The sequence below is a fragment of the Biomphalaria glabrata genome, chromosome 6, assembly GCF_947242115.1.
Source record: "Biomphalaria glabrata chromosome 6, xgBioGlab47.1, whole genome shotgun sequence".
Classification (NCBI taxonomy): domain Eukaryota; kingdom Metazoa; phylum Mollusca; class Gastropoda; family Planorbidae; genus Biomphalaria; species Biomphalaria glabrata.
The window spans coordinates 40,874,639-40,891,462 of record NC_074716.1 but is presented as its reverse complement, the minus strand read 5'-3'; the positions used below and the strand labels follow the sequence as shown (position 1 = coordinate 40,891,462).

Genomic DNA, 16,824 nt, shown 5'->3' with positions numbered 1-16,824 from the left:
GTCTTTTAAAAAGGTCACAGACTTCATCATTAATAAATCAAGCTTCATTTATAGATTCGCGCATTGGTACAAACAATTTGCATTTAAGGTCACAATGGAAAAAGTGTCAATGGATCATTATAAAATACATTTTCCATTGAAACATCTGTTCGCAACAAGTTTTTTTTTGTTTGTTTTTGTTAGTCTACTATTACGCAGTGAAGAACCAGTTTTAAGCATTTGAAAATCAATCAACAAGAGACAATCGGAACACGCCATATAAATTATTATTGACATACAGTTTTACCAGACTTAATATCTTAGTTAGCTATACGAGCAGTTTAGGTGTTGGACTTAATTGTCAGAGGTATACGGATCGAGAGCAATTTAAGAGTTTACTACCATTGATATTCCTATTATAAAAAACTTTGAAATCATATGTGAATATCAAGTTTTTGAAATTTGGTATTTTTAGGTTTATTTGGCTCCCGATGAATGTTGGGAAAAATAAATGCGCTTGATCTTTGTGCTTTCCACATGACATCCTCGTTAAACCGTCAAGTGTACCTCATCTTCCCCGTAGATCGCAATGTCGGTTTACTATTTGAAAATATTGCCTGAAAATTAAGCTATTAAACAATGGCTTTCCTCCACCAATCACTTCAATGACGAGGGCGGGGCTTACATTTCATGGAGGCTGTAAATCTATCTCCAGGTTCTATTCATGTTTTATGTTGCGTAACATTCAGTCCCTATCACCGTCCGTAGTTCAAATTTAAATGTATATCTACATTCAACAAACAATCTGTAACGTTGGTCACGGTTGACTGAAAAAGCAGAATACCTATCATGTGTGTGTGTGTGTGTGTGCCCATGAGATGAGGGCAGAGTACGGGGTAAGATGCTGCTGGAACCAGCGCCCCAACGTAAGCTACCTCCTTCACTCCTTCAAACGTCCTTGCCTCCTGGCCTTTGGGTCATTCATCCCACACCGGGTACTCCACCCATCCGTTGACCTGCAGCTGTAAACTTACTCAACCAGTAGAGCGTACGAGAGTGCACACGGCTCTAGAGGTGGCGCGGATGTGATCAGTTACCGTCGGCAGTCACCTTCTAATAACCTTTCTTTACTTATAAATTTATCTAACGAAGTTCTAGTATGCACACATATAGGTAGCTATTACTTTACTACCAATGTACATATCAACTTAAAAGCAGAGGCGGCATTAGAGGGTGGCGAGTGGGGGGGGCACCGCCTTAGGTCACGCGCTTGAGGGGGTCTCGAGATAGTAGAATTATTATCTAGTCTGTTAATTTTCCATGCAAAACGTTTGTGACCAGCGCAATGACCAGCCTCCAAACAACCAGAACTCGTTACAATTAAAAATACTAACGTGATTCTCAGACACAGAAATCGAAATCAGAACTTAGGGATTCAAACCAGTGAACTTCAGCTGTCACTCGACCTCTCCACTTATATTAATATGAACATGAACATTAATTTAAAAAACAACATAACAAACCATGCGATCAAGTTTTACATTCTAGCAACCTTCCATTTACATTTCGTTTAGAAATATGTTTTTCTTCAATCTCAAATAAACTTTGAACGATTAATGGGTAGCTCCCCCCCCCCTTTTTCCACTAAGACTGTTTAACTTTTTTTAACGCTCAATTGTTAATTCACTTTTTCAAAATGGCACTGAAATTAAACATGCAATTGGAGATTTTCACACAAACAGTTCAACCCTAGCAGTGGTGTAGCTACGCTGGAGGATTTGGGAGGAGGGGAATCGGAAAAAGCCCCCAAATGAGTGTTCCAAAATTTTTTTTTTACCTTAAATATTAAATTTTATACCACTATCTCGTGTCCAAATGCAGGGTCTCCTAAAGAATTGAAGTCCCTTGGGCCCCCGAATGATGGCAAATTCCTTGCTACGCCACTGAACCCTAGGGTTCAACACAATACTCTGCTTTTAGTTAGCACTTTGATTTTTGAAGTCCCCTTCACGTTCTTTAAGCAGTTAACAGGACACAGAAGACAAAATCATTACCTCAAGAAAAACGAAATATGAATTTTAAAAAGTTGGATTGGAAGCTATTTGGAAATAAATAGACACAAATAAACATCAGCTACGCCATATCTAAAGATCAACGTTGTCAACTATAAGAATAAAAGTACTTAGTGCTGCAAGTGAAAGGACTAAGACATTTGATTCTACACTGTTGTAAAGTGCACACGAAGTATTCTATGGTTATTAAAACACTTCGCTTGTCAATTCTTCCGTTCTGTACACCGGGAAACACCAACAAATTTGATATTTAGGGATAAAGATAAAGAGCCTTCAGTAATATGGTAACATGTAACCAATTCGAGCCACTTTAAAGAAAAAAAACAACAACAAGGTTTGAGATTCTAGGTCAGGGGGAAAAGAGCGTTCTTCTACGCCACAAATTCGTTTAAGAATACTACATCTATACTATTGTAGACGGATCCTTGCTTACGTCAGGTCGCCATCCTCCTCCCTCCCCCTCCCTTATCCGATGTATCACTCTTCATTTACACCCCCAGAAATCTCCCGGCCAATGTCCCATGATTCTTGTGATGCCAGGCTAGAATGGCACGCGAAGGTTAAGATGACAATCCAAAAAATGGCTGAAGATAGAAATTACCAGACCAGAAAATCAAAGTGTATCTCAGTGTAGGTTAGGGTAGATATATACACTACAGACTTCAGGAGTAACCTTCATTGATGTACAGACAAATAGACCATTCAAATAAAAAAAAAGGGGAGAGAAAACAGGCAGGGGAAAGAATCACGTTTTTTATTTTCTGTTTTCTTAAATTAAAGTTAGATACACACCTAAAACTTGAAGGTCAATTATGCTTCTTATAAATTTATTTTTATAGAATTTGTATGTTGATATATTATAAGCGAGTCAAGTTAAATAACATTTCTTAATCAAAATATACACAAGGGAATTAAAAATTATATATATGCATGTTATTGGTGTAGGTCTGTTCCACAAGTTCATGCATTTATTTATATCGAGAAAAGACATAGAATAGGTACATATATTACACTGGTTCCAATTTTGAGCTTCCGGTACATGTGTTGTCGCATTCTGTTGTGTCCATTCTATTCATTTCTCGCAAGGCTTTATAGTTGCAAGGAGTCTTTCTAGTGAGCTTTGCTCAATGTAGTTCCTCTATAAACAGTCCAGCTCATGAGTTTACAAGTGCGTGTGGATTGGAACTTCTATATAGGACGGTGCGCAAACTGTTCAGCTACGTCAAGTTATTTATTCAACTCTTTACTGAATGCAAAGAAACATTGGAGTCAAGTGTGATCATTCAAGCTTTAAAAAAAAATATTTCGTAAGCCGAATTTAAATTTTAAGATGATTTTGTTTGGAATAATCCTAACGACCAAGACAAGATTTTTGACTGAAATATTTTCAAAGATAAACACAAATTGTCTAATTTCTATGCACATTGTAAATGTCGTTCACGGAGTATATGTCTACCCGTGCACCCATCGTCCAACTTCCAGTTTGTTTTATTTTACTTTCGAAACACATTTAGAGTTTGCAAAATGGTAAATATATGAAACAAAAAAGTCTTTTTCAAGTACACACATTTACATTTCAAAAAATACATACACATCGTAATTATAGAGTGATGAAAAAGAAATCGTTCTATACTCATTCATTTTTTTATCAGAATAGAAAAACTATTTTATCGATGAAAATGATATTTGTTTAACGAAATAGCACTTTCTGGCCTTCTGAGTGGAATGTTAGAAACAAGGGCATCTATTTTCTTTACACCTTTGTCTGTTGGAAAGAAAAACGAACTAAACAAGACATACACATGAGATGCTGAACTAAACAAGACATACACATGAGATGCTGAACTAAACAAGACATACACATGAGATGTTGAACTAAACAAGACATACACATGAGATGCTGAACTAAACAAGACATACACATGAGATGTTGAATTAAACAAGACATACACATGAGATGTTGAATTAAACAAGACATACACATGAGATGCTGAACTAAACAAGACATACACATGAGATGTTGAACTAAACAAGACATACACATGAGATGTTGAACTAAACAAGACATACACATGAGATGCTAAACTAAACAAGACATACACATGAGATATTGAACTAAACAAGACATACACATGAGATGCTGAACTAAACAAGACATACACATGAGATGCTGAACTAAACAAGACATCAACATGAGATGCTGAACTAAACAAGACATACACATGAGATGCTGAACTAAACAAGACATCAACATGAGATGCTGAACTAAACAAGACATACACATGAGATGTTGAACTAAACAAGACATACACATGAGATGCTGAACTAAACAAGACATACACATGAGATGTTGAACTAAACAAGACATACACATGAGATGCTGAACTAAACAAGACATACACATGAGATGCTGAACTAAACAAGACATACACATGAGATGCTGAACTAAACAAGACATCAACATGAGATGCTGAACTAAACAAGACATACACATGAGATGCTGAACTAAACAAGACATCAACATGAGATGCTGAACTAAACAAGACATACACATGAGATGCTGAACTAAACAAGACATAAACATGAGATGTTGAACTAAACAAGACATACACATGAGATGTTGAACTAAACAAGACATACACATGAGATGCTGAACTAAACAAGACATACACATGAGATGCTGAACTAAACAAGACATCAACATGAGATGCTGAACTAAACAAGACATACACATGAGATGCTGAACTAAACAAGACATACACATGAGATGCTGAACTAAACAAGACATACACATGAGATGCTGAACTAAACAAGACATACACATGAGATGCTGAACTAAACAAGACATACACATGAGATGCTGAACTAAACAAGACATACACATGAGATGCTGAACTAAACAAGACATACACATGAGATGCTGAACTAAACAAGACATACACATGAGATGCTGAACTAAACAAGACATACACATGAGATGCTGAACTAAACAAGACATACACATGAGATGCTAAACTAAACAAGACATACACATGAGATGCTGAACTAAACAAGACATACACATGAGATGCTGAACTAAACAAGACATACACATGAGATGCTGAACTAAACAAGACATACACATGAGATGCTGAACTAAACAAGACATACACATGAGATGCTGAACTAAACAAGACATACACATGAGATGCTGAACTAAACAAGACATACACATGAGATGCTGAACTAAACAAGACATACACATGAGATGCTGCAGAAAATGGGAAGAAAAAACAATATACATTTAATTTCTTTCCAGTCAACCTATTATTTCTTTTTTTGTCAAGGGCCTCTAGTTAGCAACGTTCCCGGGCACAAAATGCTTGCTACGACACTGATAAAGAATGAATTTTTAAAAAGAATAATTTAGATTTACAAGTGACAGACGAACGAACAGACATCACAAAAACAACAGCGACTTCCCCCCCCCCCAAAAAAAAGGGGGGGGCTGTTGAGAATCAAACGATATAAAGTTTGATAGATCCATGTCCGAATAAAAAAAAAGATGAGGATATGTCGTGGTCAGCCGAGGGGCCAGGAGCCCCAATCTGTAAGATCTCAGTGCTAAGGTTTTGTTATAGAAACGATAAGAATCAATGGATCTCCAGAATAGTCTAGCACAGGGCCTCCACTTGCTTCACTCCGGCACTGTGCCCGAGCGTCAGTTACGCAAAAGTTATTCAATAGCCTTTTAGTTTAAACGTGTAGTTGAACATTTTCAACAGAGTTCAAAGAAAAAATCGATAACAATGGTCTCCCCCCCCCCCTTGGTTGTTCTTGATGGCTAGGTATTACTATTTATAGACTGGGCGGGTTGTTTTAACTATGAGAAAAGAAGGAACTGTTCAGAAATGGGATAAAGACAAAGCAACTGGTAAACAGTAGACCAGCCATTTGGTGTCTAGCCACCCATTTGTCTCAGATCTGGAACAGTCCGTTCACCTCCAGGTACGTATGCCCAGTTTAGTAAGCACTTGGTCTTACTTCACTGGCTTCAACTCTCCCGCAGCAGAATTGTCATCAACCATCAAATAAAAGACAAATCTTTACGAGACACTAGTACGTCTCTGCCTACTTGATCCAAGAACTTTGTCCTCCCCCCACCCCCACTTCTTTTTTTTTTGTCATCACGTCTCCTCATAAAACTTGGAAGTCAATGAACCTAAGTTTTTTTTTTTACAGTTATGTTACGAATTCTGTGACAGCTGGCAAGGGGAACAGGCTTTATTAGTATTGTATCATTATTACAAAGTTTCTATCAACTCACTCGGTGTCTGGTTAAACATATATATCTGTACAGGTTATTTCTCCAACACCCTTTCTCAGGTTAAATTGAAACTTTGCACAATTATTAATTGGTTGAGACAAGACATGAATCAATTAAAAAAATATATAATTAGTCAATTAATTACTGATAATTCATTATTTTGTTTGCTATCGAATACATGAAATAATTTCTACAATAATGATTTCTTTCCCTAAGTTAAGCTTTTTAAGATTTTTTAACTATTTTGCTTTTTGTTGTTACATTTTTTTTTTCAAAGTGCCCTTTCGTAGAAAATAAAAGTAGCTATTGTCTTTGTGCGTCCTCTCTGTATGTTCGTCTGTCACGTTTCGATCTCAAAAACTATAATCGCTGAGTAAACCCATTTTTTTAAATTATTAAAGTAATGTTAAAGTAAGTGACTCTGAACGGTGAGCTAACCTTAGCCTATCTTATAAATAACAGACATTCCTTCAAACGAGAAGATAAATAGGATACGTCCTACACGTATCCATGATCCATGTGTTCATAAAGTCGTGCATGTTTCGAGACCTAAACACTGAAGAGTCAGAAGCTGATTCAGGCAAGTCGTTCTAGGCTGTAATGGATGTGCTAGTGCACAGCCAAATAATGCAAAGTGTAAAAAAAGACTCTAAACATATTTTCAAGCTCGTGATCACTACATGTCCACTAAATGACCACTAGACCTGTCACGTGTCTCCCCTGCCCTCCAATCCTTGTCTGGCTATGTTCTAGTTACGTTCAATATCTCTTAGACATGATCTCACACCTAGTGTCTTTTACAACCAATGCTCTACACACAGAAGTTCTGTCGATAGGAATTATCAGGGCAGTAAAATATCTTATGAAAAACAAAAGCACTCCTCAAATAGATGTACTTTTCAAATTAACTTTATGATTCCATCAACACAATAACATTTATTGGTCTGACAAAAACAAAACAAACAAACAAACAAAAAAAACAACAACAGGGTTACAAAGACAGTGTGTGTGAAAACACAAACTCAAAATCGGCCCCCGAAGTGGTTCACCCAGGCAGGTAAAAAGGCAGGTTTCAATATTTTCAGTAAGAACATCAGAATTAAATTAGATCAAAGACTAATGACAGAGAAGAATGGAGAAAGAAGGTTGACATATCTTGTGTGGTGCCCCAGTGGTCCAACAAACCAAAGGATATGTGAATATGAAGTTAAATGTGAACCTGGCCTGATGTCTTTTGATAAATATCTAATTGATCTAATTGTTTTGTAAAGGGTCAATCTCTTTTTCAAATCCTCAAAAGAAAAAAAGAAAAAAAAATCTCGTAAAAAAAAAAAAAAATTGCATTAGTTTAGTGTTCTATGTGTGTATGATAGCACTGCAGTTCACGCGATAATATTAAAAACTACTTATTAATCGCTGTTTTAAATTATGTCCAACTTATATGCATGCTAAATAGACTTTTTCTCTTAAAAAAAATAAATATTTATTTTAGTTCAAATGTAGTAGTTAGTATGACAGAACTTAAATAACATAGCAATATAAATGTAAAAAAAAAAATTTTGACAAAAAATCTAAAACCATAAATGTGTTAAAAATATGGCAAATTGTATTCTCCCCTACAAAAGAGCCTACAGTGTTTGTTATTATTAATAGTGAATAGTTGTAAAAGTGATGTATTTTATTAAAAAACTGCTTGCATAAGTGATTTAAAAAATTAGATTTTTCGCTTTTAGAAAAGAAAAAAGTAGCCGTTGCATCAGAACTTTGAATGGTCTAAAATATTATGATGTCGGATTTTCACTATCTTTTCTAGTTTACGAGATCTAAACGGGACGGACGGACTGATAGATGGACAGACATTTCACACAAAACCAATAGCGTCTTTGCCCCTTTCGGGAGCCGCTAACAGAAAATCTGCTAAATACTTGAGAAAGGAAAATCCTCAGAAAAATTTATGATGCCAAACAAGAGGAAACCAGATAAAGGATTCGCACCAACCAAGAAATAGACCATCTATATGAGACCCCTCCTTAGTGACGGAAATAAAAGGGGAACAGATCACGTTGGGCAGATCACCTGAAAGAATGGAACAGATGAGCAAAGATTGTTCACTGGCATGAATCAAAAGGCAGGCGCCCCAAAGGCAGACCACGAGTACGGTGGTTTGATGATGTAGAAGCAGATCTACAACAGTTACAAGAGTCCTGGCATGGAGACATAAAGCCCAGATCAGAATGGAAAGATGTGCTAGAGCAGGATAAGGCCCTCCACGCGCTGTAGTGCCACTGCGATGGATGACGGTCTTTTATCACAGACATGTCAACCTACGGCCTGCGGGTCACATTCGAACCATGACGCAGTGCTAATTGACCACCGAAACCTTGACCACAGTGCATAAAAACTATTAGAAGATCGATTCAAATAGACATGGCAATTTTTTTTTTTTTGCGGTAGTTATATTGAAAATTTATAAATCGCTTTAGTTTTTAACTGTTTGAGCATCACTGACTTATATAACCAAACTGTAATATCGTCGTATGTTTCTTTTTTTCACATTCGTTACTTCACCAGCTTAACTAACAGTACAGTTCCTTCTGTCGATTACCTGGCCTACACTCAGGACCTTAAGTTTTTTTTGACGGATTTGTTTTTATTATTCCACTTGACCGGTAGAGAGTCCATCGTTCAAAGAAAAACTCGAATGAATGGGATATAAAAAAACAGAGCTTCAAGAGTCACTAACCTTTGATACTTTTTCATGGACATCCCTTTTCAGCACCTAATTTGCATTGAAAACATAAAAGAAAATAAAGAAAGAAAAAACGAGAATGTTTATTTTATAACCACATGTTGACAAATCTTGGTCTATGTAAGGACATACTGTAAAACTTCAACTGCCGTTCAAATAAAACATAGAAAGGAAAAACAAAACAGCGCGTCAATATTACGCAAGGGCTATAACCTTTTCCTACTGCATGCTATGAGTTACTTTACTTTTTTTTCTGTTTCATTCAAGGGCTATTCAGACTTTTTAGTTTAACATAAAAGACTAAAAAGTAAAACTTAAAACTTCTGAAACAAATAAAACAATATAGGCCGAAAAATATTACGGTTATTTGCACGCAATAAGAAGCAGATTCATTGGTCTATGTAATATGATCAACAAAACTCCACAATACCTATTGTAATTCATTTCTCCTATAACTAGAACGTGGATATTTGTCTATTAAGTATAATGCTTGGTATTTTATGAATGCCACGTAGTGACAAGTTTAGTCGTCAGGGGGGCGCAGTGGCTGAGTAGTAAGACGCTTGGCATCTGAACCTGAGGTCCAGGTTTCGAATCACTATGAAGAATGGGATTTTGAATTTCGGTATTTTAAGGCGCCCCTGGGTTCACCCATCTCAGATGGGTACATGACATTAGTTGGGGTAAAGTAAAGGTGGTTGATCGTTGTAATGGCCATACGACACCCTTCTCGTTAACTGTTGCTCAAGAGAAACGGATGACCTAGAGATCGCAAGGTCTGAAGGAAAGGGAACTTTAATTTAAACTAAATGTCTATATGAAGCCTAGGCCGTAGATTGAAACATTTTTGTTTAGACTTTTATTTTCTAGATTCAAACTTTTTTTCTGGGAGAACCAATTTCCATATAATTATTTTTTCAACGACCTCTCACTGTCAATTGAATTATTATTTTATTACGAGTCAGCACTTTACATATAGATATATATCCGAATGTTGAGCATTCAAAAACCACGTGATGTCGAATGTAAGTTATTTGTGAAGATTTGAATGAAGTCATAGTCATTTTTTGGGGTGTGGTGGGGGGTGTCAAGTCTCGGCTGGGATTTTTTTTTATGAATAACCTTTTTGATTCTTTTTAAGCGAACATTCGGTTAAATGGAACAAATTGATAAACACAGATTAGGCCTGCACTAACAGTTTCCCGTGTAATCAGAACTTCACATAGTAGATGTGAGTCATTTGGTATCATGCACGTCTCACACTACCGATACGTCCAATGTTAGATTTGTATCGACTCGCGTAGATTGCATTGATTGGCCATGTCGTAAAGTGACCGTCATTCTCTAGCCCAGTGATGCACAGACTACGGTCCGCGGGCCATATTAGGCCTGCGACGCAGTGCTGTCCTGGCCTTCGAAACTTCTGCTTCCAATGAGTAATGAGTTCACAAAAAATTGTTTCAGTGGACTTGGAATTTTTTTTTTTGAAATGATGCGGTCCGTAAAACGCGTGTCGGAAATGTCAAGGTACCACTGCACCACTGCTCCTCTGCTCTGGCCAAATACGATGTGCTGATTGACGAGGTTAAGATTGGGAACAGAACCGAATTTAGACTTGATAAGGCTCTAAGCTATGTGAGATATAGGGCCCCTGGTAATCAACATAAAACAATTTTTTCCTTTGCTTTTTCTTCAAAATGCTTTGAAAATATCCCTGGAACCATTTTCTGGGGATCCCAAACAAGTGGGGGGTCCTAAGCTACAGCTTAAGTTGCCTGTAGGATTGTAGGACCTAATTCGTTCTAGAAGCTGAAGATAAAGATTTAACTCTAACAAGCAAAATATTAAAAAATACTTAAAAGCGAAAGAAAACAAAAACAAGGCTTACATTAAAAAATAAAAGAACTGCACATTAAGTGACACATACATCAATAGTGTAAGATTTATTTCCCCTTTTCTTATTAATTTGTGCCAGACGTAGTGAATGTATATATGAGCTTTGCGAGAAACATTTTTTGCAAGTAGAAAGTATTAAAAAAGAACAAAAAAAAACTGTATGCCATTTGAGTGTCAGGGAAAGAAAAAGGAGGAGACATCACCAAGCTCGCTAACTGCAAATGACAAACATCACGATCGTCAGGTGACAATTCTAGTTCAGCGCGCAAACACAAGAGTCCCAACAGAACGTCTTTTGACATAAAAATGTTTTTCTTTACCTATGTGACTTCCTTTTTTTCCCCCAGATAAGCCAAAAAGTGAGCTCAAGCATGACGATTTTTTTTTTTAACTTTCGAGGGTTCCAATGTTATAAAATGATTTTACCTAATCTTGTATATTAATAAAAAAGAAAAAAGGCAAATAGAATATAAACAAGTAAAAACCTAAAAATGCTTTAAAAAATATTACACGAAGTGTAATTGTACTAATTAGTTTGGATCAGCCATGTAATTAAATTTGTAATAGATCTAGATCTAGACTCTAGACCAACATCAATAAATCTAGAAAAAAAAAGGAAACGACCTTAATTTGAACTCGTCACTCACGCCTCCTGGGATAGAAATTTTAACCAATCTGCTAGTGAGGTTCTTGTGACTAGAGAAGACTGTATACTTATATATTGTTCATTACTATTTAGAGCGGCGACTTATAAAGGGGACTAACAAAGCTTCTTCCCTTGTTCGAGATACCAAACAAAAGAATTAATTACCAAAAGCCAATTAACCAATTGATATTTTTATATTTATTCATGTGTTGTCAGGTAAAAGAAATAATTGTACGAAATCTCAGCTTGATCCGAGATTGGGTGTCGGAGAAATAACGTGTACAAACTTTTTACCAGACAGTTTTGTAAAATTCTTTAAAAACATTTTTTTAAAGGGGAATAATTCACATATACAACTATAAATCTCAATAATTTAAAAGTTATATATCAAACAAAATAATTAATTATCAATAATTAATTGACTAATTGATTAATATTTTAATTGCTTCATGTTCCAACTTGACCTGAGAATGCTTGAATGCTTGTGGAAGAAAATAGGGAGTACACTTATTTAAGGAAACTAAACCCTACATATTTGGCGATATCTATGAATAAAGAAGGATTAATTTCCATTGTTGGCATCAAACAACGTAATTAATAACCAGTAGTTGATTGACTAATTTGGTATTTTAAAAAATTGATTCATGAATTGTCTAAGCCAGTGAATAATTGTGTAAAGTTTAAGCTTGATTCGAGATTGGGTGTTGGAAAACTAACGAGTTTAAACATTTTACCAGACGAACAGACAGACAGACAGAGTGAGTTGATATAAGCTTTGTACAACAGCATCTTAGTGTTGGAGAATTGGGTCATATGTTGCATGCTCCATTAACTTGTCTTTTGTTTTGAGATATTCTACTCTTTGTGCCGACATTTCGGAGGGATGGATGGAACCCGTAGCGGGCCGAATCAAGTCCACGGGCCGTAGTTTGGGCATCACTGCTCTATAGAATATCACCTCTTATAGAACGTCATTTCTTACAGAATGTTTTCTCTGTATAGGACGTGGAGAAGGCTAACTAAATCCACCATTAAAAAATACATAAGATTTGGCTTTGTTTCTTGAACAGATCCGTTTGAAAGAGATACGAATAAAAAAGCAACATGTGTCCTCTCTTCACCAAAAGACTGGTGCAGATCCAGTTAGTGGCACACTTCGTTCGCTTCAGTCAAGTCTTCAGAAAGCGTGTCGGTCGCGAGGGGAGTTGATGTACCCAATGTAGCGGTTATGCTTCCTGATCCGTGGCCTACGTTTTTTTTTTCTTTCACATATATGCCATATATATATCTCTGTTAATGTCTACCTTTTTTTTCTATTATTTGATGCGCCGGTGATGGTGTCAGAAAGTTGCTTTAAATTTTCAGTTATCTTTAGAATGAACTGTCGCGAGAAGAGGGAACATGTATATCAGATGATATATACATAGTTACCTATAGTAGGATCATAGTAGGATGATATAGCTTTGAATATTTTACTACGGAATATATTTGTCAGTATACACATTAGGCTACGTTATTACTATATTTATTTCCTGTTATATTTCAGTTTTAAAATCAGGAATTATAAAACATGACTGGTCTGTCTGTACTTGTATAATCTAAATCAAACCAGTTTTAAGGTATTCTTATAATAAAAATAAAATAGTATATAACATTGTTTCCAATTCAAGAGAAATAAAAAGCTTTAATGCAATAATGCAAACGTTCATTCTCTCCCCTTTTTAAAAACTCTTTTCATATCGTTGGCTTCCTTCATAGAACGACCATGGAACATCTCAAACAAAGCGATGAAAGCCCGGGCATAGCTTGCGTAGATGCGTCCAAAGAAACGTCAGGTATCCAATAAGATTGGGGATCAAGGACGTCGCAGACTTTGCCAGGCTGCAGCAGTGTGTGCTGTCATGGGCTCCTGCCTTTTTTCCTCCAAGTTGACGCCCATATTTGGGTAAGCCTGCAAAGCAGCAGATGTTTGGATTCAAGAGTTTTTCCTTTTCCTTTACCAGACAGACAGACAGACAGATAGAAAGAGTTGGTATAAGCTTTGTAAAAAAGAATAAGCAGTAGATATAAACGTCAAGCGAAGTACCAGAACATGTTGGGACAACAAGGAGAGATGAGATGAACTCATGTTTAGCCATCTAAGGCTAACCAGCCCTCATATCATTGAGATCATTCTACATGCATCTAGAAGAAAATACCAGGCTGTGGCACTTCCTCCTTCACCAACCCCCACCTACCACTTAGTCTGTTGGGGAATTCACATATGATTTGTCGACCTCCTTTATCCATTTTCCCCTATCTTTTGCCTTGAATAGAATCTCTTTCAATTTTTTTATTGTTGTCTTCCAATCTTTTTCTCTGTCTGCCTCTTTTTCTCTTTCCTGGTACTGTTCCCTGGGAGGAAGGTCATTGCAAGTCCTTAGGACCTTGTGATGTGGCTATAAAGTTTAAGTGTGCATCTATCGACAGTGGTCAAATCGCATTGGATCATGCTTCGTGGATCTTCCTTTGTGATGCAAACTTTGCCCAGTGCCATCCGCTGTCGTCGTGCTGGAGGTTTGGGTTCATCACGTTCACTTCTGGACCACCAAAACTTCTAAAACAAACAAAGAAATCAAAGAACAAAGAACAAACGAAGAACAAACAAAGAACAACGTCATTTTCAAATGTCTTGGTTACTCGGATTCTAAACAATCCAGTTTTGTGTCCCCCAACTTTGTGTTCCCTGTCAGAAGCCACCTGCAGTTGTGCATGGAGTGTCTGTCACGTTACGTTCAGACGTTTTAATCATACAACTGACTCCGTAGCCCACTGGAGGAGCTTGAGTCTTACAGATAAGAAATATTAGATATAAAAACACCTGATTCCAACAGACGCATACAATACGACACATTAAATAACAAGGAACTAAAATTTCTTCAGAAATTTCTACATTTTATTTTCTCCAAAGTTTTTTTTTAAATGTCGGAATGCTGTTTCCCATTCCCACCCCCTTTCTTTTATAAAAAAAAATTGCTTTTCTTTAGCATGTCTTTTTTATTCTTTCGGAAAAAAGGTGGGGAAGAGGTTATGAATCAGGAGTGGTGGTGACATCTGGGAGTCATATTCCGAAGGGGAGAGAGGCATCAGGGAGTTCTATCCGAATTACAAATTCCTTGCTTCCTCAAGGATTCAATTCGAATTCCTATTAAAAATACCATTGCCTACATTGAGATTAACACTCGAACTCCCTTGTTAGGTAGCCAAGTGGTTTTTCACCACACAGTCACACATTCCTTATCGTATTACGTACGCCTTAGTTGACGTAGTTCTGTATACACACCAGAGGCGCGGTGGCTGAGTGACTTCCAAACCGGGAGGTCCCGGGTTCGATTCTAGGTAAAAACTGTGATTATTTTTTTTCGAAATCTTTAGGGCGTTTCTGAGTCCATCCAACTCTATTGGGTACCAGACATTAATTGTGGGAAAGTATCAGCGAATAGTCGTTGTGCTGGCCACATGACACTCTCGCTAACCGTGAGCCACAGAAACTCGTGATTCGATGATGACCACTTTTGTCATCCAGGGGCTGAGGGCTTTGCACTGGGGTTTTTTGTCTGCTCATGTGGCTGGTGAGACCAATGTAAGCCCGGAATGTTCGTCTGCACACTTGGCAGGTTATTCCAGCTGGAGCTAGTGTCATTGGTCTTGCTTTTTTTCTTTTTCTGTATTTACCATGAGAAGCACTGCACGCTTATAATGTTCATCTTGTTCATTATAACAGTTGTTCTCTATAACCGAAGTTTCTTATGAGTAGCCCAAACCACGTACACGTCACTACGCGAGATTTGTGCACAACTCACATGTAAGCACATGTTACACAAAATATAAATGCACAATCTTCGTAGACATCGCAGGATGTTATTTAGAACAGATATTTGAAGTATTCCAGGCATAGAGAATTTACACAAAGTGAAACCAAATGTCGGGCTTCTGAGAACGGTGACACTTGAATGATGGACGTTCATGGATCACTGCAAAGGTTGTAGACATATTCACGGATGACTGCAAAGGTTGTAGACATATTCACGGATGAAGGAGAGAATATGTCGCGTGCCAGGAACACATACAGAAGAATGAATACATATAGGAGACGTTACACACATACACACGGGGATGTGAATTTGAGAGTGTGTATGTGTATGAGAGAGAGAGAGAGAGAGAGAGAGAGAGAGAAAGAAAGAGAAAGTAGATAGAAAAAGAGAGAGTGAATGAGAGATGGAATGAGCCATAAAGAGAGATAAAGAGAGAGAGAGAGAGAGAAAGTGAAAGAGTGGATAGAAAGAGAGAGAGAGAGAGAAGTAGAGAGGGGTTTGGAGTGAGATAGAAGAAAGATAGAAAGAGAGAGAGAGAGGAAGAAGAATACAGACTGAAAGATATATATATATATATATATATATACACACAAAGAGAGAGAGAGAGAGAGAGAAGCGGAAAATGAACATAAGGAAGAATGGTTAAGACGCCAATGGCTCATGAATCATAAAGTGAGGTTGAGATAGCCTGAGCATTGAACGGTTCTAAAGGAAACAAACACTACAGTCGGCAACGCCTGCCAGGGTGATGTACGGTGTTAATAAATTGGATGTAATGACATGAATTCAAAGTGAGTAATATTTAGTAAGAGTAGCAAATGTACTATATGGACGTGTTTCAGATTTAATGAAGTTGAATTTATGAACACTAGGTTGATACCATAAAGCGCAATGTCATTTACAACAGACAATGCACCGAGCATGCTTTAATTTTTTAATGCGTATTGAGCGTTCGCCTAGCCTACAGAAGAGCTTATCCTCCCCCCCCACCCCCCCCCCCCCCCCCGACTTTTTCATTTTGACTATGTCCCTCCTATTTAACTACCCCACCCCCCTTTTTCCTAAAGAAAAAAAAAAGGCAAAACGACCTTGTAGTTAATGGTGAATCAGGCAATGTGATCTGCCAAGTCCGCATCGGTGACACAGTCAGTGGCTCGGAGACAAACTAAAGGTGTAGCTTCAGCTGATGGGAAGAATTCCAAACTTCAGGTAGATCTGTAACATATGTCGAGGATCAAGGACTGTCACATACTCCTACGCCAAAGGTGAAAGAGGTGGAGGGGGGAATTGTGGTGTGCTAACAGCGAAAACCTTCTAATTAA

General features: G+C 37.2%; 1 protein-coding gene across 2 annotated transcripts in view; it reads right to left on the bottom strand.

Moving 5' to 3' along the window:
• Positions 1-16,824, bottom strand: part of LOC106073420 (uncharacterized) — a 94,740-nt gene that overhangs the window by 47,532 nt on the left and 30,384 nt on the right. The gene's annotated exons all lie outside the window — the stretch shown is intronic.